At 37.6% G+C, this 25,029-nt stretch overlaps 1 protein-coding gene and 1 long non-coding RNA gene across 3 annotated transcripts in view; one reads left to right on the top strand and one right to left on the bottom strand.

Annotated features, from left to right (window-relative positions):
* The first annotated feature begins 3,427 nt into the window (after positions 1–3,427).
* The window catches only part of Zfhx4 (zinc finger homeobox 4), a 178,590-nt gene continuing 156,988 nt past the window's right edge, over positions 3,428–25,029 (top strand). The window contains exon 1 of the mRNA XM_026383024.2: positions 3,428–3,532. The gene's annotated coding sequence lies outside the window, so the exon portion shown is untranslated. The remainder of the gene's footprint in view (positions 3,533–25,029) is intronic.
* On the bottom strand, positions 4,234–5,457 carry LOC144255754 (uncharacterized). 2 transcript variants are annotated; one of them, XR_013343921.1, is made up of 4 exons: positions 5,443–5,457; positions 5,013–5,157; positions 4,742–4,871; positions 4,234–4,406 (listed from the first exon to the last, which is right to left on the bottom strand). It is a non-coding gene; the product is annotated as an uncharacterized LOC144255754 (long non-coding RNA). The 2 variants fall into 2 exon arrangements; XR_013343920.1 differs by lacking the exon at positions 5,443–5,457 and having other exon boundaries at positions 5,013–5,194.

Below are 25,029 nucleotides of genomic sequence, written 5' to 3'. Positions count from 1 at the left end.
GCAGGGGGCCGTGGCGCAAAGACGCAGCCAAGTCGAGCTGCGCGGATCGCGGCCGCGCCCCGGAGCAGCCCTCGGGCTGAGCTCGGGCTCGCCCGCCTCGCCGCGCCCCTGCCTGCGGCGCCGCGCACAGCGCCTCGCGGCCCACCCCGCACAGACCTGCGGGCGCTGCTCCCCAGCAGCCCTCCGCGCGCGGGCGCGCTCCGAGGCCAAGCCCTGGAGGAAACTCTTGACTCTGCACTAGTCCCTCTCTGCCCCTTCCCCTTAGCCCATTAACCCCCGACCCTCACCCCCAGCCTCTCTTCTTAGGAAAGAGGTGAAAGAAGATGATGGGGGAAGAGAGAGAGATGATTAAAAACAACACACACACACACACACACACACACACACACGTTGGAAAGGGAATACTCTGCTTCAGAAGGGATTACAAAAGTGGGCACCCCACTCACAAAATCCTCTTTTCTTTTGTTTTCTTACTTAGAATTCAATAACCGCTTTCCTCAACCCGAGAAACACACACACGCACGCACACACACACACACACACATAGACACACACACAAATTCTATTTTCCAAGGAAAGATGGGAGATGTAGAGAAGAAATAGCCACCAAATTTTTAAAATGATTTTCCTGATTTGACGTTTGTTGTTTTGACATTAATGACATTAATATTATTAATGATGCTTCAGGGAGAAGAAGGCAAAGAAATAACTTGAAAACGAAATGATCATCATTTCCCTATTCTTCCTTGGCAGAAATAGACCCCTTTCTTCACCTGAGTCTGAAACAGACTTATTGTTCTCAGGTGTTTCCTTCATCATACACATTTACCCGTCTGCAATCACAGGAAATGGTTTTTCCATCAGTGAGCTTGTACACTGAGCCCTCTCCAGCAAAGGGCTTGATCTTTTCTGATTTGAACCTGAAAGTTTCCCTGCCTTTATTTCCCCTCAGTCTCTTTAAAAGCCCCCAGCCCCCTTCCCTATGCACACACCTCAAATAGTTTTTTTTTAAAGCCAGAATGTTTGCTCTCTGGGGTGTTTTTCAGTAAACAGTAACGCTACATAAACACCTTTTTCACTTGCAAGTTACAGAGAATTTAAATTTTACCCCTGTGTACATGTATGTTTTTTGAGGCACATGGATAAACCCCACAGAGGTGCAATCAGATACTGCTAGCAAATTGGTGACACAGTGCTCTATAAAGGTGGAGCTGTAAACCAAGTAACTTTAAAAATTTTTGAAAACCTTCCACTTTGAGGAAATTTCTTTCCCAAAGAAGTTCGAAATGGAATGGAGTCTTTGGAGAGGTAGATAATTTTCTTTCTGTTAATGTTTAGTAGCCCTGGTTTCTGAAACACTGCTACATACACCAACTCCAGATTCCTAAGGTGGTGATTTGCTTTTTTCTCTTAATAAAGACCATATCTACGTTTTATTCTATGTTCCAAGCCTCTGGACTTTCATTGTAACCTTAGCCAGTTGCTGAAGGCAACCAGTTCTCCTGATCTGGGCCTAGGTCTGCTCTTTTGAGGACTATGCTTTTATCCTCCAGGTGTTTTGATTGGTTTCTAATCCATTTGCATCAGTCCTATGTTTTTTTAAATGTCCACTGATAAATCAAGATTTTTAGGCCCAGAAAAATACATGTTTGCAGTCTCTGTAGTTCCAAGTATTTGTGCCATAAACCGTTCTGTTGGTATTTGGTAGATTTGTCACTTAAGGCCTAAGACAAGGTTTTGAAGCAGATCCTGGCAATCCAGAATTTCAAAGGCCTGTCAACTCAAAAGCAGCTGATGCCTCACCTGTCCAGGAAGCTGGACATTGCAAGTATTTCCTGTTTTCAGCTCATTTGATTTGTTACTCTTTCCTTCTTTCTACAATTCTTATTTTTGAAATATTACATAAATGGTGCCTACTTGTGACCTCTGGTGTAGTGAGTAGTGTATCTAGACACTGAGTAGCAAAACATACACCTATATATACACACATACAGGCACACACACACACACACCATATACAGTAGGGGGTATTTAAAAGTACGCCTATTCCGAGTTTTAGTTAATTATCTTTTAATGAAAGTGTCACTCATATTCACATCTGTAATATTGGAAAGAGATAATTAGATTTTCAAATGAGAATCAGCCACCTTAAATTTTGCACCAGAAAATACCAAGTATATTTCATTCTAATGAGATCTGTAGTGGGGTTTTAAAATTCATCATAATGTGCTTCAAGAAAGATAACTCAACAGACTCGAAAGATGAAAGGTTTTTTTCCCTAAGTCTTCTTAAAGCTATTACATTGAACTTATGCAATTCTGATAAAATATTCAAGAATATTACATAAAGGCTAGAACTGTATCCATAGTATCACCCTTGCAACCATCACTTATTCTCATTTGGAAGTTTACTTTGACTAAACTAACCACTTCCATCTCCCTTGCCCTGGGTTTTCTCTCCTGCGTCTGCAAGCGAAGAGACGTGTTTAAATAGAATGCCTGCGGATCCAGAGTGCAATTCTTCCTTTGAAATAGACTGGGCTGAGCAGTGTTTGCACACAGCCAGGCACCCTTTATTTACATACATCTGCATATTTGCTTAGGCCCCTGCATTTCGCCATTAAAGTGCGTTCATGTGCGTAGTTGAATAAACTAGGCAGAGAAAAGCTCTTCATTACCCTAACTCATATTTCTGCTTAAAGCTCCCTAGTAAACAAATCTGTGGTCGGATAGTAATTACTTTGCCTCATTAAAATTAAAAAAAAAAATCTCAAATGGTTAAAGGGTATTGCTTAGGCAGTATTTGTTTTATATTCCTCTCTCCTTGGTGTGGTGGTGGTAGTGGTGGTGGTGGTGTGTGTGTGTGTGTGTGTGTAATGAAGTTTGGGAGTTGCGCGTAGGGGCGCGTGGGGTGCGAGCCCCGGAGGTCCCCATCCCTTGCCCTTTCCACGGTCGCCTTGTCCCGGGCTCCAGCCGCAGCGCTCGGAGCCTTGGAAGTCGCGAGGCTCCGGGGCTGCTCTGAGTCCCGGCTGCGCGTCATTTGCAGTCTGGGGAATGTTGATCACCTCACTAATTACACCTCTCTCTCCCCCCTCTCCCTCTCCCTCTCCCTCGCTCTCCTCTCTCATTCCCAGAGTGCATATCGGGAATAGACACACAAAGACATGCGCACTCAACTTAATCAGCCATTTTTTTAAACAGGGCTAAAACGATAATAATTAGCAGAATAAAGACATATCGGATTTTCATTTCCTTTCCTCCTTTTCCCAACCCCTTCACAACCAAACAGCGAGACCGCGGTCGGCACATGCTTTAACTCCTCCCGGACCCCCGAGGACCGCTCCATGCCCCCCACTTTCTGCTCCAGCGTTTTTATTTTCACCCAATAAAGTTCGAGGATTATTTTTTTATTTTTTTTTTTATTTTTTTTAATGAACCCTCTCGTTTTACTTGGATGTGATCAGCTGTAAGTAAAATAAAAGCAAAACAAAAAAGAGGCGAAGATCGAGTAGGAACTGCAGGGGAAATGGAAAGTAAGTTTTTTCTTTAACTTTTATTGAGTAGTTTGTGTTAAATTTAGGTCGAGTATCGATTATCTTTCCAGCCTGATCTTGCACAATCTTTGATATTTCGCTCCCTCTCTCTCCCTCTCCCTCTCCGCCTCTCTCCCTCTCTGCCCCTAGCTCGCTTGCTCTTGCTTGCTCTCGCACACATCCCTTCATCCCGACCATCTCTTCCGCTCTGCCCCCCTTTTCTATCTCTTTTCCCCCTTTATTTGGCTCAAGGATTTTCTCTGCCGAGGGAGGGAAAGGGCACTAAGGGACCTGATTTTCCACTTTTTTTTTGGGGGGGGGGGGATGATTTTTCGGGATTTAACTTTTGGATTAAGTGGCAGATTATCCACGTTTGGCCGAGCGGTTTTCTCTCCTTTTTCCTGTCTTTTCGCGTTCTGCCTTCACCGTGAGCTTGGGGCATTCTGGTGGCTTGGGGAAGCTGTCAGCTCCACAACCGCGCGGGTACTGCCCGGGATCCCCGCTTGCCCCACGCCCCTTCACCTCAATCGGAACGACTCTTCCTCTACTCCCATCCTCCGAAAGTTTGGATGTTGGTTGGTGGGGATTGAAGCCTCCCCCCCCCCGCCTCTAATTTACCCTCTCCCTTTCCTTATTCAGCCTCTTTTTTTTCTTCCTTCTTTTACCCGCCCACCCTCCCCCTCTTCTTAAGTTGCCCGAAAGGCACTTAATGCTCGGGGCTGACGGAGGCCCTGGGATTCGTCTGCACCGGGCAGAGGGTTCCAAGAAGCTGGGGTAGGCGCTAGGGCTAGGGCAGAGGCTGCAGGTAGACACCCGCCTGCTGGAGCAGGAGGCGGCGGGCTCCGCGGAGGGTTGCTCTAGGCTGAGCGGACGCCTGCAAACGGAAGGCAGGTCCGTTAGGAGGCGGGATCGCCCGGCCTCGGGGCTGGGGGCCCGGCAGGCTGCGGCAGCTCGCTAGGGGCGAGTTCGTCGCTGGGTGTGCGTTAGACCAAAGGGTAGACGCTCGAGGTTTGGGATTAAGAATCTTTTCCTTTCTTTTTTTTTTTTTTTTGGCAAAGGGCAAGGGGTGCATGTGCGCGAGAGTGAGTGAGTGTGTGTGTGTGTGTGTGTGTGTGTGTGTGTGTGTATTAAGGGGCTGTGAGAACTGATTCATTCCCTGGGCTCCCCCGCCCCCCCCCAAAGGGTTCCATGTCTACAAATGAACTTCACCTCCTTCGCTTCTGCCGGCACCAAGCGCGCCTTCCGGCCGGAGCAGCTAAAAGAAGAGGGGCTGGAATGCGCCGAGTCTCGCCTTTTTCTACTTCTACACCCCCACCCTATTCTTTCTGCTTTTTTTCCTCTGTCGGAAAAAAAAAATAATAATAAAATTTCTCATGGAATTGTATAAAGTTTCTCTGCCGATGACCAAGTTACAGAAGGTTCCCCATCCTGTCCCCCTTCCCCCAGAAGACGGTGTACTGGTTTGTATTTCTTTTGTTACCTGCGATCCGGGCGGGGGGCTCCGTTCGGCTGCTTGGGTTGGGGTCCGGCCCAGAAAGAAGGCTCCAGCGAGCGCCTTTGGCCGCGACTCCTCACTTCCGCGCGGTTCTGGTGAGGTTTTAGCTACCGTTCCGTGAGACACCCTCCTTGTAGGTACCAAAGGTTCAGATCGCAAACACGGACCCCCCCCCCACCCCGACCCCTACACACACAGGGACACACACACACTCAACACACGCTCACAGACACACACACACACACATTCTCCCTTCTCCCCCCTACACCTCCGCCCCCACCTTGCCTTTCCCCTCCCCCCTTCCAAAAAAAAAAAGCACACACACAACAACAACCTCCCCCCCCCCGCCCCAATCAAAACCAAACAAAAACCCAAAGACAAGTTCAGTGGCTGAAGATGGTGGATTGACACTGACTCAGACAGAGGCAGGTTCACCAGGAAATCTGGCCGTCCCGATTTCTGACAGTTGCATTTCCTCTCCTTGAGTCCTCCCCCCCCCCTTTTTTATTAACTCTGTTCCATGTTTAATCAAGGATCATGTAGATGGCAAAAGGAGAGACAGAGAGAGGAGAGAGGAAGAGAGAGAGGGAGAGGAGAGAGAGAGACAAGAGACAGGAGGGTTTTTTTTTTTTTTTTATTGTGTTCTCCTGGATTTTCAGTGGCTTGATCCCTATAAACGTGGAGTGGTTAAAGCTCATATGTAGTATTATATTTTTAGTTGGGTGGATGGATGGAACAGTGAGGGAGAGGCTGCGGCTGCCGCTGCCTTTTCGGGTGTTGCTTAGATTAAAGCTGAGACTTGGCTGCGATTGGGACGCGACAGTGACACGGGCATCGATCGCTTCCATTGAGAGCAATGCAAAAACACAGCCCGGGTATGTAACACTCTCGGTGCCATCAACACTTGTTTTACTTTATATTTACTGGCAAAACTGACAGAGCAAGCTCAGACTTTTGTTTCTTTCTTTTCTTTTTGCTCTTTCCTCTTTTCTAACTGAAGAATAAAAACAATTGTATATAGAAATTGTTGGAAAGGATAGGTCTAAATAAAACAGGAGATATTCGGGATTATTTCACTACCTCTTTGACTGTGTTTTAGAGTTTTCTTCTCCACTGAGAAGCATATTAAAAAGAATGAAGGTTTTCTTTTTTTCCTTCCTCATCCTTTAAAAAAAAAATCCTTAAGGGAATATTTGATAGTTTTCAAGGTTTGAGGTTTCAATCAGCAGGAAGGCACACAAAAATAAAAGATGGCTAGCCAGCTGTTTTAACCTCTTGCACCTGGCTTCAGTGTAGGGATCATAAGGTTTATACAGTTATTTTTAAATGTTTTTAATATTTATGGCATAAACTGGGGAGAACATCACTGTGTATTTATTTAATAGCTGGCTGCTTTTGTATTAAAAATAGTTAACTCATATTCAAGTGTTTTCATTTTTTTATAGCAATGAAGATAGGGTCAATGAAATATGGGGGAAATACCATAAATCTGAAAAGTGAAATGTACCCAAGGAACAAAGAAAGGTCAGGTAAACCAGCTGTGTAAGTCAAAGCAATAGCACCAACTGTGGGGTTAGACAGAGATAGTGAGCTGTGGGTCTATGAAATGAAAGTTGCCACTTAAAGTTAAAAATGAGATAAGCATGTTCAGTTCTATTGTAATCTTTTGCAGTTTTTAGTAGATGAGCCCCAATCTGTTCATTAATTTTGAGCTACTTGGATTATTTTAGAAGATGCTGCAGACCAGCAAAGGAAAACATAGAGGCTAGAAAATTGCTGTTTAATATTGCAGAATTTACTGCTTCCATTCCGACCATGAGCCTAAATTTACACAATGAAATTTGATTATCTCTAATAACAATATTAGATCCTGCACTGGATGGATGAGAATTGAGGTGGTTTTGTTGATTGCAAGGGTTTAATGTTGCATTTCAGAATCTGATGTGGTTTGGCCTCCCTTCCATTAACTGGAAAACCCCTGAGGTTTTACAATTATTTCTTAAAGATAATACATTTAAGATTGCATTGGTAGGCTGAAGAAAAGTCATAAAGGCAAGAAGGGAAGCCCTTAATAACTCTTGAGATTCAGACATGTTCAGCAGTTAGATTGGCTCTGACTTCACCAAGGGTCGACAATGTGTCATTTCCACGAAGCCAAATTGCCCTCTGCCTATATGATATTAATGTGCAAATCAATATTTCAGGGATTAAATTTCCCTTCTTCATTTTTTATGGTTTCTACCTCAATAAGTCTCAAGTCTATTAGAAGAGGCCGGATGATTTAAAATCTTTCACTGCAGAATGGCTTGTCGTAGTCTTGTTTCACAGACCATTTTAGGATTTTCGTTATAGAGACTAAAGGCATCCTAAAGAAGTTGTGAGGCAGTGTAGAGCCAGGCTCAATAGTGTAAAGCCCTTGTTCGATTAAGAGCTAAAAGGTATTGAAAATATAATATATATGTTTATGTAATATATATATATTCTGCTGCTTTAAAAATATTATGTTAATCACCTATTGATTTATTTCAAAATCAATTGAAGCTCCATTCTTATTAGTGATTTGTTCAGCATTCTTGAGGACTGTGTTAATTTTCTTATAGAGTATGCATGAATTAGCTTGGTGTGAAAGTATTGGTGGGGGATTTTCATTTGGCAACATATTCCTAAGGAGTATTTTTAGAAACCATTGTTTGTGAAAGTAATAATCAAGTGGTGTCATTTGCATACATTGTTGTCATAGCCATCATTGCATTTTGTGGCTGAGTGACTTGGCTGATATCTGTTAAATGAGGCCTTCTTCAATTCTCTTTTTTACATTTAGTTTCTAGCACTTAGTAGGGACAATGCTTCTTTTTACGCTCTAGGAGAAACACAATTATAAAAGAAAGTATGTGATTTGATTGGAAATAATACAAAGCAGAAATAAGGGGGGGCTCAAAATAAAAGATTGTGACTTTATCACATAATCTTGGGAAGGCCTACCGTCTATCATTTGGTCGTGTTTTATAGTCTTAAACCATCTGGACCAAGTTCCGCACAGCTGCACGAATTTCATATGTGATAGAACATTTTTTCCATTCAGTGTGAAATGTTCCTTCCTAAAAAACGTACACCAGACTCGCTTAATTTAGTCTGTTAAAAGAAATGCACATGAAAAAGGACAAAAGGCTCTTTAATCTCTGCAAGCTGTTTGTTTTTCTTCAAGATTCCTGTCTGTTTGGGTTTGAAAAGTCATGTTTATTGAGGAGATGATTCTGAGGTGTGACATTAAAATAATATATGATTTTTGGACTGGTGGCCATGCTCCTGCTTAATTTGCAGAACTACTTTTTATGCCTGTCAAAACACAGAGTTAATCTATCCTTATTTACAATTAATCTCAATAAAATTAATCTTAACTATGCTTTATTCAGTGGCTTAAAATATCTAATTATATTCAATTAACTGCTGTCATAGTAATTAACATTGCTTAATTGCCTCTGCATATATTTATGTAAAGCTCATTAGGTGCTGCTGACTCCTTTTCCCTTTTCTACTTGCTATTTTTCTGTTGTCAAACCATTTTCATTTCCCAAGGTTCGACAATGTCAATGAGAACAAATTCTTCACATTTTCTTGAAATGAATGTGATTGCCTTCCTTTGAGAAGATACTTGTTCTGAGCCTTTAAAGACTAATCCATCCCCCCTCTTCATTTTCCTTATCCCTGGTCCCTAGTACACTCACAAAATATTTTCTGTCATTGTTGCTAGAAATATGAGAAGCCAGGTTAAGCTTTGTGTTTATAAATGAAGAGCCTTTCTGTGTCTGCCTACAGGCTGTACCCACAGGCAGAGGGTTGTCTTTTTTTCCCCCCATGTAAGACCATTCTAAGGGTTAAAGACTTGGCCAAGGTTCAAACTGAGAAGCGCCCAGGGAAAGTGCATGTGAATATGTACAAGTTTCATGTAATTAGTGCTTAATTATATTAACATATGCAAATTGTCAACTTAGGAGCTTGTTGAGCTGGCAAAGATCAGCTAGGCACAATTGCTGTATTGTTCTGAAACAATAATGGATTTCAAGTTGGATTGTGGAAACACATAACTAGCTATCTAATTTAACTCATACCATGGTGAAATTTCATTAGTCTCCATGGAGACTGGTTTAATTGTGCTGACTAATGTTCTGGGCTGCAGAATGTCCTAAAAAGAAAGCGTTGTTTGCCTAATCCACCTTACAATGACACTTGTTTGTACATGTTTCCCTTGTGTGGGAATTTGCATATGCAAATAAATAGTTTCTCTGCCCCATTTGTCATGGCTGTTCATTACCCATGAAGAGGACATTGTTACTAGGCTGTTACTGAGTCTCCCAAGATGGGATAGTGTCAACCAGTCCAGCTACATTCTTTCATAATTTGTTTCTGATTAATAGACCAGAGTGAGTCTCATTCTCTTTGGGCATCTATAAAGGGAAGGTCAGTTCTGTCACAGAAAAGAGTTTCTGCAGCAACTGAAGGACTTTTATTCTTCTTCTTCATCTTCTTCTTCTCCCCTTTCCACCTATTGGTTGACATAATCATATTTGAAATAATGGATTCTTGTTCTAAGAATGCCTCTACTAATAATCTCTAGTTTCCTAAAGCAAAAAGATAGGAAAAGAAAGGATATTCTGTTATTGGAATATTAATCCTGTTTTTGACAGAAAGGTAAACTGATATAATTGCTTTTCAGTTGAAGGAATGGGGGTTTATACAAGTGTGAAAGCATCGGAAAAGGATTAGCATTTTTTTGCATAATGAAAAGCTCTGTTGAATAGGGTCCTGAATGGCTGACTGAATGACTAAGATGAAAGGAAGATGAAAATGCAGGCGTCTCTTTCTTATGTCTCTGCTGTGCTCTCTCTAAAGTTATGTTTGTCCAAGACTTGAGAAAACAAGCAGTGGCTCAGATTTCAGCAACTTTATGAGATGCCCTGAGTTTCCATCATCATTGGGAAGTAATATGTATGACAATAGTGCAGCTAGAGAATGATCAACAGACATTTGTATGTAGAAGAGTTTTCAGAAACATGCCAGGCTAGCCAAATATTGACTATTGAGTATCAAGAATTCCCAGCGCTTTGCTGGCAAAAAACAGTTATTTTAGAAGAGGCCAGTAGTATGGCATGAATATTTAATTCATTTGACAGTGGAACATATAGTGTGCTTTATTTTTTCCCCATCCAATGTAAGTGGGGGAATACTTCACGTGGAAAGAGTTGTATACTCTGAATTTTGGCAATGTTGATTGTTTTAAGTGGTCTATCAGCTTTTGTGCCTGGGAGGGAATAGCAGAAGAGGATAGAGTTATTTTCTTAGGATTGGATTCATAAACTTCTGAATACATTCATCATGTTGCTTTGTCGATGTAGTGTATATTTTGTCTTTAGGAAGTATTTTTTCAAAGGTCTAAGTACTGTGTGTTCACTCTTGGAAACATTTGCTGTACAGTTTTCCCTTGTCACTAGTTAGGGCTGTAACTGGTTATCAGTTGACAATGTGATCAGGGCTCTTAATGATGTTTCTACAACCATAATTAGGGCAGTTAAAATGCCAAAAGTGTTAAGACACTTTCAAAGGTGGGAATCAGTTCCTTTGTATATATGTAAATCATTGCAGTGTAGATAATTATTTTTATGTATACATTTTAAACAGGCTCTTTCCGGTTTGAGGTCACCACAACATGATCCATTGAAGGCTGCCCAGAGCAGGGCTGAGAGATTTCTCCAGTTATTAACCTAGCTGGTTTGTCCTCAGGTTGTAGAACTTCCATCTGCCTCATCACTTTCGTGGTTCAGATGCTGAGGTACTGTTATATAAAGACTATATGGAAACTTGGGAAATCAGAAGTGTTTTTCACGTAAATTAAAGTGTAAGGGTTGCCTCTCGAGTATAGCATATTGTAAAGGAAAAACTGTTTGATCTTTGTTATATAGTCACCAAAATTCTTTACTGGAGTTCTTTTTAAAATTTGTCAAGAAATTCTGGATTGTTTCAGAAACTTTTATGGTTTACTTTATGATATGCTTGAAAAAAAGTCTTAAAAGAACAAAAAAAACATCCACATGGAGGCTATTCTTTTACATGAATAAGGTCTTATTAAGGTGTTTCCATAAGAAGAATGTGTTAATTTAAAAAATAAATTCATTTATATTTTAAGACATTGTTAACCAAGCACCATGTGTTGTAACTGGCAGTTTTCCAGCCACCATGGAAGTGGATCACACATGGGCTAATAGTCGCTTATGTGATGTCTGCATTCTTAGGAAATGGGCAAAAGCCCAGGGTATTCCGATATCAAGATTTTAGTAATCAGACAGAAAGCAGAATATATGTTTATATGTGAACAGATGGACACATGTGAGAACTAAAAGTGCACAATTTCTCTTGGCACTTGTTTTAGTTATCCCTGACGATATAACCAAGACCTCAGTGCACTCGCAGTCTTTGATGGCTAAGGACAAAATGGGCTTTTAATGAGGGCTCAGTGGCATTATTTTCTTGCATAAGGATTGTGCCCCCTTGTGATCTGGCTGGAGTTGATATTCTGCTAATTCCCTGGTTTCTAAGCTTCACAAGTTTCCTTGAAAGTTTGATATGGTTTCCCATTTGTCGTATAATCCTCAGCTCAGGAATGGCTGCTCTCTACTCTCCTACTCTTTTAAAGATTTGTCAGTGAAATAAAATATTTGCCATTTTGAGGCATTTTTGTATGTACACACTCAGCTTTGGAAAAATGGCATTGACGTTAAAGTCACTTGACAAGCAGCATCTCAAATAAATTAGCTACTTGAACATTATAGAGATTTTTTAAAAAGACAAGTAAAATTTTAAGAATTTGAGCATATTGATTTGGTGAATATTTCATAATGCCCTGATGGTCCAAGCAAGTCCCAAGTAGGTGTTTCCAGTGCAGGGGTGCATACACCATCATTATATATCAGATGAAAAATCATTTCTAATGTTTGCCTGTCCTGGGGATACAATAGTTCTCAGATGATAATTACTACATGGTACACAGAGCACATACCTCTAAAAACAAAATTTATAGGTTCCACTGTATTCTAGCTATAAAAACAGAAAGCATTCAGCAAATATTTCCTCATATCTAAATCATTATAACCAAGGAAAATTGACTTTGGGGTTAAAATATGCATTTTATAACTGTCCATAAAATTATTTTCCTTCATTGTAAAGAAGAAAGGAAACCCATAGCTGTAACAATGTTAAAATATAAGAACATGTGAGCTGGTATATGCCACCTGGTTGTACTTCTAAAATAGAAACAGAAGGAAACTTTGCAAGAGACATGTTTTTAGAGAATCTTAAAATTTGCCTGTTTGGAAGAATAAGTTGAAGAAGCCCAATCATTGTTAGGTTTATATTTTCTAACATATCTTCATTAAACTGGCAATACTTTTCTAATACGACTTCTCTTAACTTAGTAATGATGCAATTCATTCTTAAGCCTTCCTGAGCCTATGAGTTGAGAATAAGAGTGGATCATCTCTTTTGGTTCAGTAGATACGATTCTGTTTCATCTTCCCTAACACTCCTGTTCTCATAGACACACACATACACACCTACCTTCTTTGCATGTTGGTGACTCTTTCCTGCTTAGATACTTTCATAGTGGTAATCTGTGAAAATTTCCCTCCATAGATTAAATTGCTTTCATTTTCTAAGAATTGGCCAATGTAATCTCAACAGAAAAGAGCCAGTAGGATGGAAAGACAACCAGAAGCTATCAAAATGCTAGAGCCTAAGAACTGCCTTAGAGTCAGCTTATTTTAAAATATGGGCTATTGAGTTCAGGAAAAGTAATAATTGACTTACTAACCAGAGTAGGGGTGATGTGAAAATGTGAGAACTCAAATATTGTCACTCAGGTACCAATGGTCACTCAAGCATATTGACTGTTTGGGAAAGGATTTGTTGCATGAATATGAAGCTGATGGAATCACGAAAAGAAGCAAAGCAAATTGTGCAGTGGTTGTTTAAGAGTGATACTGTCTCCTCTGAGAGTGAGTTCTCTGTTACTGAGAGAAACCAAGTGAAATCTGGATATCCTCTTATCACTGCGACTGCTCAACATATTTTTATGGTAACTAGGAGGTTACATTAGGTGCTTTGAATGGCCAAAAAGAATCTATGATTCATAAAACTACTGATGATCTCAGTGACTTAAAATGTATTTAATAATCACGAACATGGTGTGAACAAGAACAAAGTTTCCGTTCTGTGTAAGGAAAGTAAATGAAGACAAGGTTGTGATGTTTTAAAGCCTGCAGAGTGTACAGAAAGAATGACAGTCAAGGCCAGGCATACCTTTGATTCTGTTTACTTTGGATTCCTTTTTCTTTTTAAATGAGTTTATTTATATAAACTTAAAATGTAGAAATTTGTAAATCATCTTCAACTTCATTTTTTTGGTGGGGGGAGGGTGGTAATGAAATGACCAACAGGAATTGTGTTAGATATATAAAACAGTTGAGTTTAATTCTTATAATGGGTGATCTTATCCACTTATTCAATCTTTCTGAGCCTCAGTTTTCCCACCTATATCTCAAGGTTGAAAGAAATTACGTAAGACTAAGGTGCTGTGAATGTTAAATAGGTGAATATGATAGGACCTGATATCCAGTCCTTTTTTTTTGTTCCTTAATTTCTTTTCTTCTCTCTCTCTCTCTCTCTCTCTCTCTCTCTCTCTCTCTCTCTCTTTCTTCTTTCTTTCCTGGTTTTAATGTAATGTTCAGCTAATAAGGTTTTGACAAAGCAAACCTAAATAGATGGGTTGAGTAGCAGTTCTCCTTGTCTCCCAAGAGAAAGAGACAGGAATTAGGCAGTGACTATGTCTACCAGATAGGAAATAGAGGTAGGCCTTCTTCTCATATTGTTTTTTCATTGACATGTCCCTAGATGGCATCTAGGTTAGTAGTCCTCCCACATCATTATTTGCTACTCCATCATCACAAGTTGGTTGGGTTCCAAGGGCTTCTAGATATTTAATGCATTTCTGGGTCTTCATTTTTCTAAGAAGCAAATTAGGACAGAAATAGTTTTTAAATAATTTAGACCTTGGTCTATTCACATGAACTCAGGATTACAGACTGTCCATTAAATACAATAATAGAAGAGACCACAATACTTATTTCAGCCTTACAGTTGACCTAGTCTGCTTAAAAGCCTTTGAATTAGAGGATTTTCCAAAACTGGATTAGATGTCGTAGAAACACCTTTATATGTACTTGGTATTAAGATACTTTGATATGCCATGAAAGGAATATAGATACCATTAGAAATGCCCTCTTGACCAAAATTTATACCAACCTAGAAAGAAATACAGCTATTAAAAATCCAGTAATCGATATAGAACTCTTAAATTTTCTTGGGAAATTTTATGGCCACATTATGCGTCTTCACCTGGCATCCTTTATATTTTTTATAATAATGCATTATCCAATAGGGGACTACCCAGGTTTAACCATAGTAAGATTCATAAGAGTTAATAATTATATAAATGCTAATTTTTTGATCATCTAGAAACTGAAATCTGTTTCTGTTATGGTTTTAAACTCTTTTTATTCTTAATAATTTTCCCTTTTTATACATGTTAGATAAACATTTATACACATAATTATTTTTTAGATTTTATAAGGGAAATATAAGTATATTTGGACTGTAATTTTCCAATTTTGTATTTGGTTATCTCTTAGTATTTATATAAGTTTGGTTCATAATATTTGTTTAAATGTTTCTTAAAAATTAAAATGTGTGCATGATTTATGTTCTAATCATTATAAGAGGGCCTGAATTTGATAGTTCATTTGAGGCATATTTTGTTAAGTCTAAGCATTTATTGAATACTGATCAGGATAAGGATATCTTTCACTGAAAGAAAAATTATTATTATTTTAGCATTTTTCATGATATTTAAGAGTTTCTTTAAATAAATTTCAGCCTCCATGAGGGCAGCACCACATCTGTATTGACAGTGTGAATATATTATTGGCAACCCCATGGTGCTCAATAAATATCTGTTGAATGAATAATAATTAAAAACATACATAGAAAATGGCAGTCTGTTATACTACCAGAATCTGCCTTTTCTCTTGAAATCTTGTTTCTGAAAAGAAATATACAACTTTAAAAACAGCTGGGCCTGTCTTGGAAAATTCCATGGAGAAAACTATCTTCTAGTGCAATCTAAATGGGTTTTTATATTAGAACCACAGATTATTGCAGTCAGAAGGGATATAACCCAATCTCCTTGTTTAACTGATAAGGAAAGTGAAGCTCATAGAAATTCCTGGGAAGCATCACATAAGTATAGAATGCAGCTGATGAGATTGTGTATGTGTATGCATGTGTTCTCTTTAGTGAGAACACATTTTTTTTTTTTACCTTATTTGGCTTAGCTTCTCCTGTATTAAAAATTCTATTCTATTAACATGAGAATTATTTTTTTATGCTAGGAAATTAATTATTTTTTTAAAATTTGTGGCATTTTTCCAAGCCAAGGAAGTTTTTTGTTTTTCTTTTTTTCTTTTCCTCTTTAAGATGCTCTAGTTCCTATGATGACTGAGTGCTCTGCTCTGGGATTGTAAAGCTAAGCTCTTAGAGATAGACAAAAATTGACTGGAAGGTGAAAACTTGCAGGAAAAATTGGGGTGGGTCATTTAGTTCTTGAAATGAAGCAGGGTGCAGATTAGGAATCATTATGGTTTGCCAGAAGTTGCTGGTCATAGAAGCCTGTTTAAGTGCTCACTGTCAACAAGGAAATCATGGGCAGCACTTAAAGTGGCTCACCTCTGATTTATTCATAAACCTCACACGAGCACTTGGCTTTGTTCTTGCTCTAGGAAGGGGGACTGATGCCAATAAGAACAGGAATAAAGAGCTCCTTGCATGGTCCAAGAGTGAATAGCACTTTACCTCAAAGCCTGACCTCCTTTCTCGCGGTCTGTTTTGCGAGAGTTGACTCTGATTGGCTGTGTGTCCTCAGATGAATGGAGAGAAGAGGTTATAACAAGGATCTACTCTGTAAACTCCATAGTGTACATAACAAGAACTATGCAACTGGAACTTGGGTTCTGACTTAACCTGAAGGTTGTGATCTTTATGCTAAATGAAAAGGCTTCCTTTTCTAAGAGCTTGAAGAGTTTCACTTTTCATAATAGTCAGAAAATATTGTTTATTTCTAATTGAAGAGTACAATGATCTCAGAGTAAAATTGTTTTTGACAATGTGTCCCTACGCTAAAGAAAATCGAGAGAGACTTAATAACATAGCAAATTAAGGGTCTGAGACAAAATAGGTACTACACTGGGGCAGAAACAAAGAAATTGGCTGGCTTGCTGATTGATTAGCTATGTTTATCTGAGAAACTTCATTTGTGTCACTTTGCAAATTATGCTCTGCTCTAGCCGCCCATGTTGAGGGGAACAAGGGGAGAGGACCTTTCAGAGACAGTCAGCTGGCTGGTGTGCACTGGGGCAGAGGTTGAGTGGAGTTACTTAAATCCCCAGAGCAACATTTAGTTAATGTTAGTGTTACATCCCACCCCCACCTCCCATGCCCAATCTTGTTCACTCAGGCTTCATTGCTCTTTTTGATGGAGGTGTTTTCTTATTACCTATAGTGCATATATTTACAAGAAAAAAAAATTTTTTTTCCTCCAATTTTTTACAACACATTGCACGAACCCAGAAGAGCCATATTAGGAGATGGTGATGAGAGTTAATGATATATCTTTAGATAAAGCCATCCTCCCCTGCAATCACATCAGAGTCATCAGCTCATTTGTCATGGCTGAAGTGAAAATGTCAAGACCAATGAGTGTATGAGTGCTGAAGGGGCGAAAGGGCTTTTGGAGAGAGACATTTTTGTGCTGGGAGTTGGCCATGGCTTAGATTTAGCTCCAGGGAAATATTGGGATTAGCCTACACTGTGTACAAATCCTTAGCATAACAGAGTTAGTTGGGAAAATGGGGAGGTGGGGTCATGAGGATGGGCACATTTCTGGAGACATGCTCTAGACTGCAGAAACTATGGAAAAGAATGAGTTGATTTAATTAAAACTATTTTAAGGAGTATGTGATAGGAAGGACCACTGATTTCAGCAAGGTTGAAGTTACAGGTTTGAATGGCATCAAGGGAACACCTGTAATAATATCTGTTAAGTTTTAAGTGTTTTCATTAAAAGAATTTCAATCTTCTATCTAAAAACTTTTCAGGGAGATAATATTTGAAGACACAAAGGTAACATTCAGGTGTAAAGCAGTGTTGATAGTAGACTGGAAGTAAATACTTCATGTAAATAACAATAATTAAGTGAAATACTTGCTACATTGTTGAGTTTACACCAAACCTGGAAGCTAAACTTTCTTTACACAGAGCTCATTCTGAAACTTTAATTGAAAAGTAACTTATTTTCTTTAGTTACAGAAGTCCTTATCTTTGATAGACCAATGACAACAGATTTATTTCATTTTGGGTCCAGTTAACTGTTCTCTTTCAGATAGTGTACCCATACAACCTTTTCTTGTTTAATTCTATTGATTTACAGTGTTAAAGTGAAATAATCTGATACCTGTTTCCTGCCCTTTGAGTATTTGTCATCAAAGAGGCTGATTAGTTTTTCCCCCAGCTCTTTAGCTGTTTTAAATGTATAATTATCATTGCATGTCATTTGATAGCTGCACTAATTGCTGCCAACCATTGTCTGTTTGCACTTAATGCTGAAACCTGATCAACATCCTGCTTTGGTTGATGTTTGGTGGTAAACTTTAATTAACTCTTATTGCATTGAAGAAGAGTTCAGCCTTGGTGCTAACTAATCATTTACCTTCATTATGTCCTGACAGCTCCACTTGTTCTTGGTCCTAATAGATACACCAGTCAGTAAATAAACCTGCAAACCTCATGCCTTGTAGTTGCTTCACACTGATATTTTGCTACTTAAAGTATAAGATAATTGGGCCCAGATAATTATTTAGTTAGTTTAGTATCTCTAGTTCTGCAGACACTAATCTTAAATTGCTTCTTTCATGCTGGACAATTTCATTTTAATAGAAACTGTAGATTTGAGATAACATTATTCCTTCAACATGGTTCCTCTGAACATGCATCTTTTGAATCAATACAATTAAGCTTGTCTCCTGTTGGAATTCTTGTAATTATTTTTCCTGAAATACTTTTCCTGTAATGATATTGAAGTTAAAGTAATCAGGTTACCAGTAGATCATGTAAAATTCAACTCAAAATTGCTGGCTGCTTGATTTTAATTTGTCTGACATCAAGTTTGTTTGAAAAGGGATAATATGTGGGTAAACCAAGGAGCTTATAATTATGGTTGACGTTTGTTTGTTTATAATGAAATCTAATTAAAGTTCATACATTTAAAACACAAAAGTTAATTACTGAATTGCTCACTTCACTGATGGGCAGCAGTCAAATTAACTTTCACGCCAAAAAAGAAAAAAAAAAGTAAGAGAAAAGAAAAAAAGAAACAACAACAACAAAAACCCAAAACAAAAGGATCTTCCTAATAAAAATAAAATAACCAACTAATCTTAGTGATCAAACATAAATTTGCCAATATTTCATCCAGAAGAAAACTTGGCATTCCACTTATGTTCCCTATTATGCTAGTCCTAATGTGGTTTTTAATATAAAGTAATTTAAAATATTTACATGGAATATAAAAAGAGACTTGTATTTGGTAGACTCCAAGAGTATTATATAGTAAGAGACACTTGGTAATGATTTAAAGAATTATGAATATAGCTTTCTTCATTAAAACTATTTGAAATCATGTAACAGCATAGCAATCATTGCTCAGGGAATAGGAATGTTTGCTGGAATACCTGACCTGTGATTATTTTTATGAAGATAATTATGGTAGGTTTAGCCTGCAAGGAATGATGTTTTTTAAATGTACTTACACTGTTATATTTATTGTTATATTGTTTATGAGATCATATTCATCGGAATGATGAAAGATAAAGAATTATGCAATTGTTTTCTCTTTTAAATATCCTATTAACAGGAGTTCAATAATCAGTTTTACATATGTATAGACAAAGAAGGAAAAATACAAATGTACATTAGAATATATTGTCATCACACTGTATATGAGATAAATATGTGTGTGCAAGGGCTTTCACTAATCTAGCAAGTCTTTTTTAAACCAAATATTGTCATTACATATACCTTAATAAAACCAAGTAAGATTAATTTTAAAATGTTCCTATGTGGTGGTTTAAAAGCATTGTCAACTAAACACCCCGACTGTTGTGCATTTCAGTGAGATTAGTCAACTATATTTTAGAGAATAGCAAAATAAACATATGGAAACGGTTATTTATAAATTTCCAAAAATGATTGATGTAGTCCATGTTTTTTTCCAAGGAAAGTAAAGAGTTTCATGTTAAAGCTTCATGTTTATCAGTATTATACTCTGGAAGTTTCAAATATGATAGGGATTAAAAGACAGAGGTCTGAGAAAGAGATTCTGTCCATTACTGAGATGCTTATAAAATTGAGGGTAATATATGCAATCTTTTAGTATTTTCAGGGAGTGTACTTGTATGTATTTTAAACATAATACCTGGTTGATTTATAGATTTGTATTTATTTAGGGACAAAAAAGTAAGAAATCATATAGTCACTTAATAATAATCCTACTTTGCATAGAGGAGATGATTAATTCTTAAGTATGGCTAGGTCACTGGCATTTAGAGGTATTTCTTTCTTCTTTAGGAACAAAAAAAAAGTCAGTATATTCTCACAATATTGGCAAACAACAGCTTTCTAGTAATACTTTAGCTGATTAGGACATCCTTACCCTTTAATGAAGCAATCACTAGAAAGCCCCAATGTCAGCTGGAATACTAGCAAAACAGTATCAAGGAAAGAATCAGAAAGAGGCACTGAACATAATTACAGTTCATGTCCTTGTCTCACACCAATGCAAACTATTCATTTTCAATTAGAATGAATATGAAAATTAGAAATCAACTAGATCAGTTAAAAGCACCAAAGTTTGTTTACAGCAATAGCTCCAGTATTGGGACCATCTTGCCCACTGATTATGAAAATTTCCTGAAGGAAACAAATAAAATGAGTCATATAATGGTGTAATTTGGTTAAAGAGTGATTATTGATTCCTCTCTAAGGAAAGTAGCTGGAGTTTGATTAAAGTTTTAAAGAAAACTGAGTGAAATTCCTATTTCCCATGACTAATCAAATTAAGAGCTATTGGCCTCATTGGTAAAGTATATCTTTCCTTTTCAGTTCTGCAACACATATGTTTAATGCTATGTAATTGTCATACAAAGTCCACATAGGTTTAGTGATGTGAAAATGGGAGAAAAATGAGGGTAGGATGAGAGAAAGAGAAAGAAAAAGAATCAAAGTGGGAGAAGAAGACCTTGCATCAACCACAAGGGCCCTATTTATAGAGAAGAAAACAAATCTGCATTGAATAGCTAATTTAGATTTTAATGAGAAAAATGAGAGGGAAACAGGGAAAAATGACTTAGTGACTCGCACACTCATATTTGTCTTTGTAAACTTTCCCTTCTTAAAAATGTGCTTGTTTTAAATGCTGAATATATTTGGTTACATCCTTCTATTCAGACTTAATTACCTTCTCCCCTTTGTCATGACATGGGTGGAAAGTTTTTTGCCATGTCAGGAGAGGTCGTCACACATTCTTTTGCAGTTCTCTTCATTAATTCCTTCTTGCAGAAGCATTTTCTCTCGTGCTGGGAAGGTAGAAGGGTGTAACAGAAGAGCCCTGAAACATCAGCAGGAAGCTCTAAGCTGGTTAATGCAGTATAATTGTCTGGACATAGACTGGTCTTTGTTTGTGTGGTTCACTCCGAATCAGCTGTAATTAACTCCAGAGTGTTTCCAGATTGCCAGCAAAGAAAAATTACAGCTTTTCTGTTTTAAATTGTAAAGCTCACAAACATTAACTATGCAGATTGCATTTACTTTGATATATTTCTATCCTGCAAGAAAAAAAGCTTGCTTGGCTCCCCTTCCCACCTCTAAAAATGTGCTTTTGTTAAGTTATTTGATTTAGTGTCTATTGAAACATAATGGTTCCTTAATAGTTGGGTTTGAAACCTTTTTACTTAAAAATTTCAATCCTTTGACATCCTTATATTTGCCTTCCTTCTTGCTAATGTTTTTAATACTGCAATGGGAAAGAAGTTATGCAATCTTTTATGAAATACTAAACATCTACTAAAATAAGCAAATTGCAGAGAAAGCCTGCTTAAAGAAAACCACCTCTAAAGGTTGAGATCAAAGATATATTCTGACGTAATCGGTGCTTCCACACAGGTACTTCACCTGCGTTTTGATCTATCAAAAGAGAGACTGTGAGAAAAGTACTATTTCACTACCTTCTTCTCTTGGTCAGCACACCACACCCTTTTAAAAGCTTCTGTACAGTGGTTTATAATTATGAATTCCAGCATGGGTAAAAATGAGGTAGCTGAGGTAGCGGTGTGAACTAATACAGACTGGTACACAAAAGATCTGTCAGCAACTGAAGCAAAAAAAAAAAAAAAAAAAAAAAAAGAAAAGAAAAGAAAAAAAGAAAGAAAGAAAGAAAAAAAAAAGTCCAGCCAAAAATCTTTTTTTTTTCTTTCTTCTGAATTTAACAATAAGGAATTTAAGCCTCAATGTGGCTTTAGCAACCAAAGAAAAGAAGCTCTTGGTGTCTGCATAATACCACTTTGATGGATTTTTTTCATCAGTTCTCTGTACGTGGCAACAAATAAACAAGTATAATTATACTTGTGAAGGTCTATTCATTGCTTTGTCAGGATTAGATATATGTGCCGTTTTCACACTGCGCCTCTCTTTTGTCTTTGCCTAACTCACTATGACATATTGATAGAGGATTTGGAATGGGGAAAAGGCCACAGCAGAGACAGTGATGACCTTTTGGAAACTTGATATAATTCAAGGATTTTTATTTATTTTCTTTTTTTTTTAATTTGCAACTTGTTACTAAATTCTCTCATAAGTGGACAACTTTTAACTTGTTTAAAATTGAGTGAAGACTCGCAGTGTCAGGAGGTGAATAAAGAGCAGATGAGAATAAAAACAATAGGCTGAGGAGTGCATTGGTCTCCTTTCCCAGCCCTTAGCAGAGTGGCTATCCTAGCATTCCTTTCCCATTATTCTGTCCTCTTGATCAGATCACGTTCTTTTTAATCATTTCACAAACACTGTCTCACTGGACCGTAGAGGAGTGCTGGGACAATCTCAATTAAAAAACAGAGGTAAAACTGGCCTCTCTGATTTTGGGTTCTAATGGGAACTCTGCTTGCTGAATGCAAAGGAATTCCTCTATTGTTCAGAAAGCACCCCCTTTCATTAGCTTGGCTCCTTGTAGGTGGGTTTGGTCACTTAGCAGAGCAGAGTTTAGGAAGCAGTGACTGCAGACGAAAGCCAAGCAGAACGAGCCAAAAAAAAAAAAAAAAAAAGTATTTTTTTTCCTGAATATTGTCCATTATTTCCGAAAGAGGGATTTGACATGATCAAAGTCACTGATCTTGTGAATTACCAAGAATACCAAAAAATGTGTACACACATTCTAAGCAGACCAGCAGGTATGTATTGCTCTGAATTTAGTTTTAAAATTATATTAGGTTTTCTCTTTGAAAGTTTTTGAGGATTTTGGTGATATTTGAAAATACAATGTTTGGCAGTTGAGACAAGAAATAGGTGAAGACTAAGTAGAAACCAGCTTAAATGGTTACACAGACTTTTTGGAATGAATTCTAATGGTTTAAGTTACATGGTTATCTTCATGGTCTTCATACTGAGACTTTATAAAACTTTTGCATAAGTTTCCTCAGTGGATCACATTGATAAAAGAGAAACCTCATCTGACATTGATAACTATAAAATCAGTTAGCATCACATTCAGTGTCACTGTACATACTAATCTAAATGACTATTTAATTGCACAAGCTAAAGTGATTCCATCACTGAAAACCATTGCTCTGGTTATAGTTAATAGTTACAGAGAAAATTTAAGACTCAGGTACTGTATTACTATCTAGATAGTTTTGTTATTGTTGGCTTTGAATGAAATGTAAACTTAATTGTATAAAAGACTTATGTATTTGACTTAGTTTCTGATTCATATGTAACTTGAGAAGAAATTGATGGGAAATTTTGTGTAAAATTGTATGGGAATATTATAACATAATATATCCTACCAAATTGGGTTGACCTGGAATGGATTCTTAAACATAGTTTTTATAGAGATATATTTTTTCATATGAAATAGTTTTACTTATTTGAAAGTTACTTCTAGTTCTTTTAAGGTAAAATATAAAGTATCTATTTTATATAGAGATATATTGAGATAATACATTGTAGAGTCCATTTGGTTTGTGGCCAAAATTACTTACTGCACATTATCTACAACTCATTTGAGGTGTTTTCAGAATGTATATAATAGTTTTAGCAGGTGTTTTTGTGGGCTGAAAACTCTAGTATGGATGAAGATGAAATGGAATTCATATAATTATAAATATATCTTAGAAACTCCTTTACAAAGCATTTGAAAGATTTTCTCATTCATATAGCTAAGGTGAATCTTCTTCCACCTAGATACTAAGACTAGTTGATTATCTTATCATTGGGGAAAGTTCTCTGGGTTCTGAGACTTTACATTTTAATATAGCATCATTAATTCAGTATTTAGCACCCTGCTTTCCCTCCAGATCTCTAGTCTTTTCCTGACTTTTTCATTTCTTTCACCAGGGGGTTATATTTTAGTCATTTTGGCTTCCTTCAAATGTATACATTGTGCAGAATTGGTAAATGTAAAGGTAAACATTAATGTTTGTGGACTAATTAGAAGATTATTAGGTTTTCATGCTTATGGTTATCAGATTATTTCAGAGGAGCTTAAAAGCTGCATGCATGCCATGAGGATAATTAACCTGGAGCTCATCAATGATTAAAATTACACACTAAGCTTTGTGATATTTGATTCATGAGCAATTAGAATGTCATTTTAACCATCTCAGATACCAAAACGGATTTTTATTTCATTTTCAATCTATGCAGATCTTTTGATATATTCTAAACTGATCACTTCCTCTCTGATTTAGCTGACAAGATTAGATTTGATTACAGTAAAGGGAGCATTAATAAGCTATTCTTCATACTTAATATGTCAGTGACCTTCAATGATGTCTTCCTTCTAAAAGAGCTTTGTGAAAGGAATTTCTAAAACCCTTAGTAATATCAATGATCCAAACATTTTGCTTGTTTTCTTCTTAACTCTCTTTGCCACTGTGAAGACTCTGCTGGAGTACAGTGGTGGGAGGAGCATTCAGGCTGAGAGAGTTCACGTCTATCATAACCAATACAATATGCAATGTAACATAGCAACAGCAACCTTTCTTATTTCAGAACTTGTCTAGGATATGTGAAAGTGGTGGTTCTTTTAAATTAAGGCCTTGAAGTTATGAGTGCCTTAGATTTTAAGATTTGCTTATCGGTTTCATAAAATCAAGATAGCACCTATATCATAGGCCGAAAGTAAACACTAAAGTTTCAGACCACTCAACTGTTGTGTACAGTGCCATCATTCTGCAAACTGAGAGATCTGCAGGGAATCAGAGAAGCTTAGGCTGTAATCAAGCTTCTATAACTGTAGCTGAAGTTTGCCCGCACATGCATACACCACACATAGCACACACACAAACACACACAGAATACACCTTTAACAGACTTATGACCAAGTTTCCCCTGGCACTTTACCCTGCTGCCAGAAACTGACATGGTTTTATTGAGTGTATCTAGTCCTCAACAAAGGGAGTTTATAGTCTAAGATACATATTTGCGAAAACAAAAACAAAACAATACCTTAAAAATAAAAGATAAAAGGTTGTGGGATTTTCATCAGGAGTGCTTGTGCATGCTTTGTGAAGCC

This window comes from Urocitellus parryii, chromosome 7 (genome assembly GCF_045843805.1).
Source record: "Urocitellus parryii isolate mUroPar1 chromosome 7, mUroPar1.hap1, whole genome shotgun sequence".
Lineage (NCBI taxonomy): Eukaryota > Metazoa > Chordata > Mammalia > Rodentia > Sciuridae > Urocitellus > Urocitellus parryii.
This window is presented reverse-complemented; position numbering and strand designations above follow the sequence as displayed.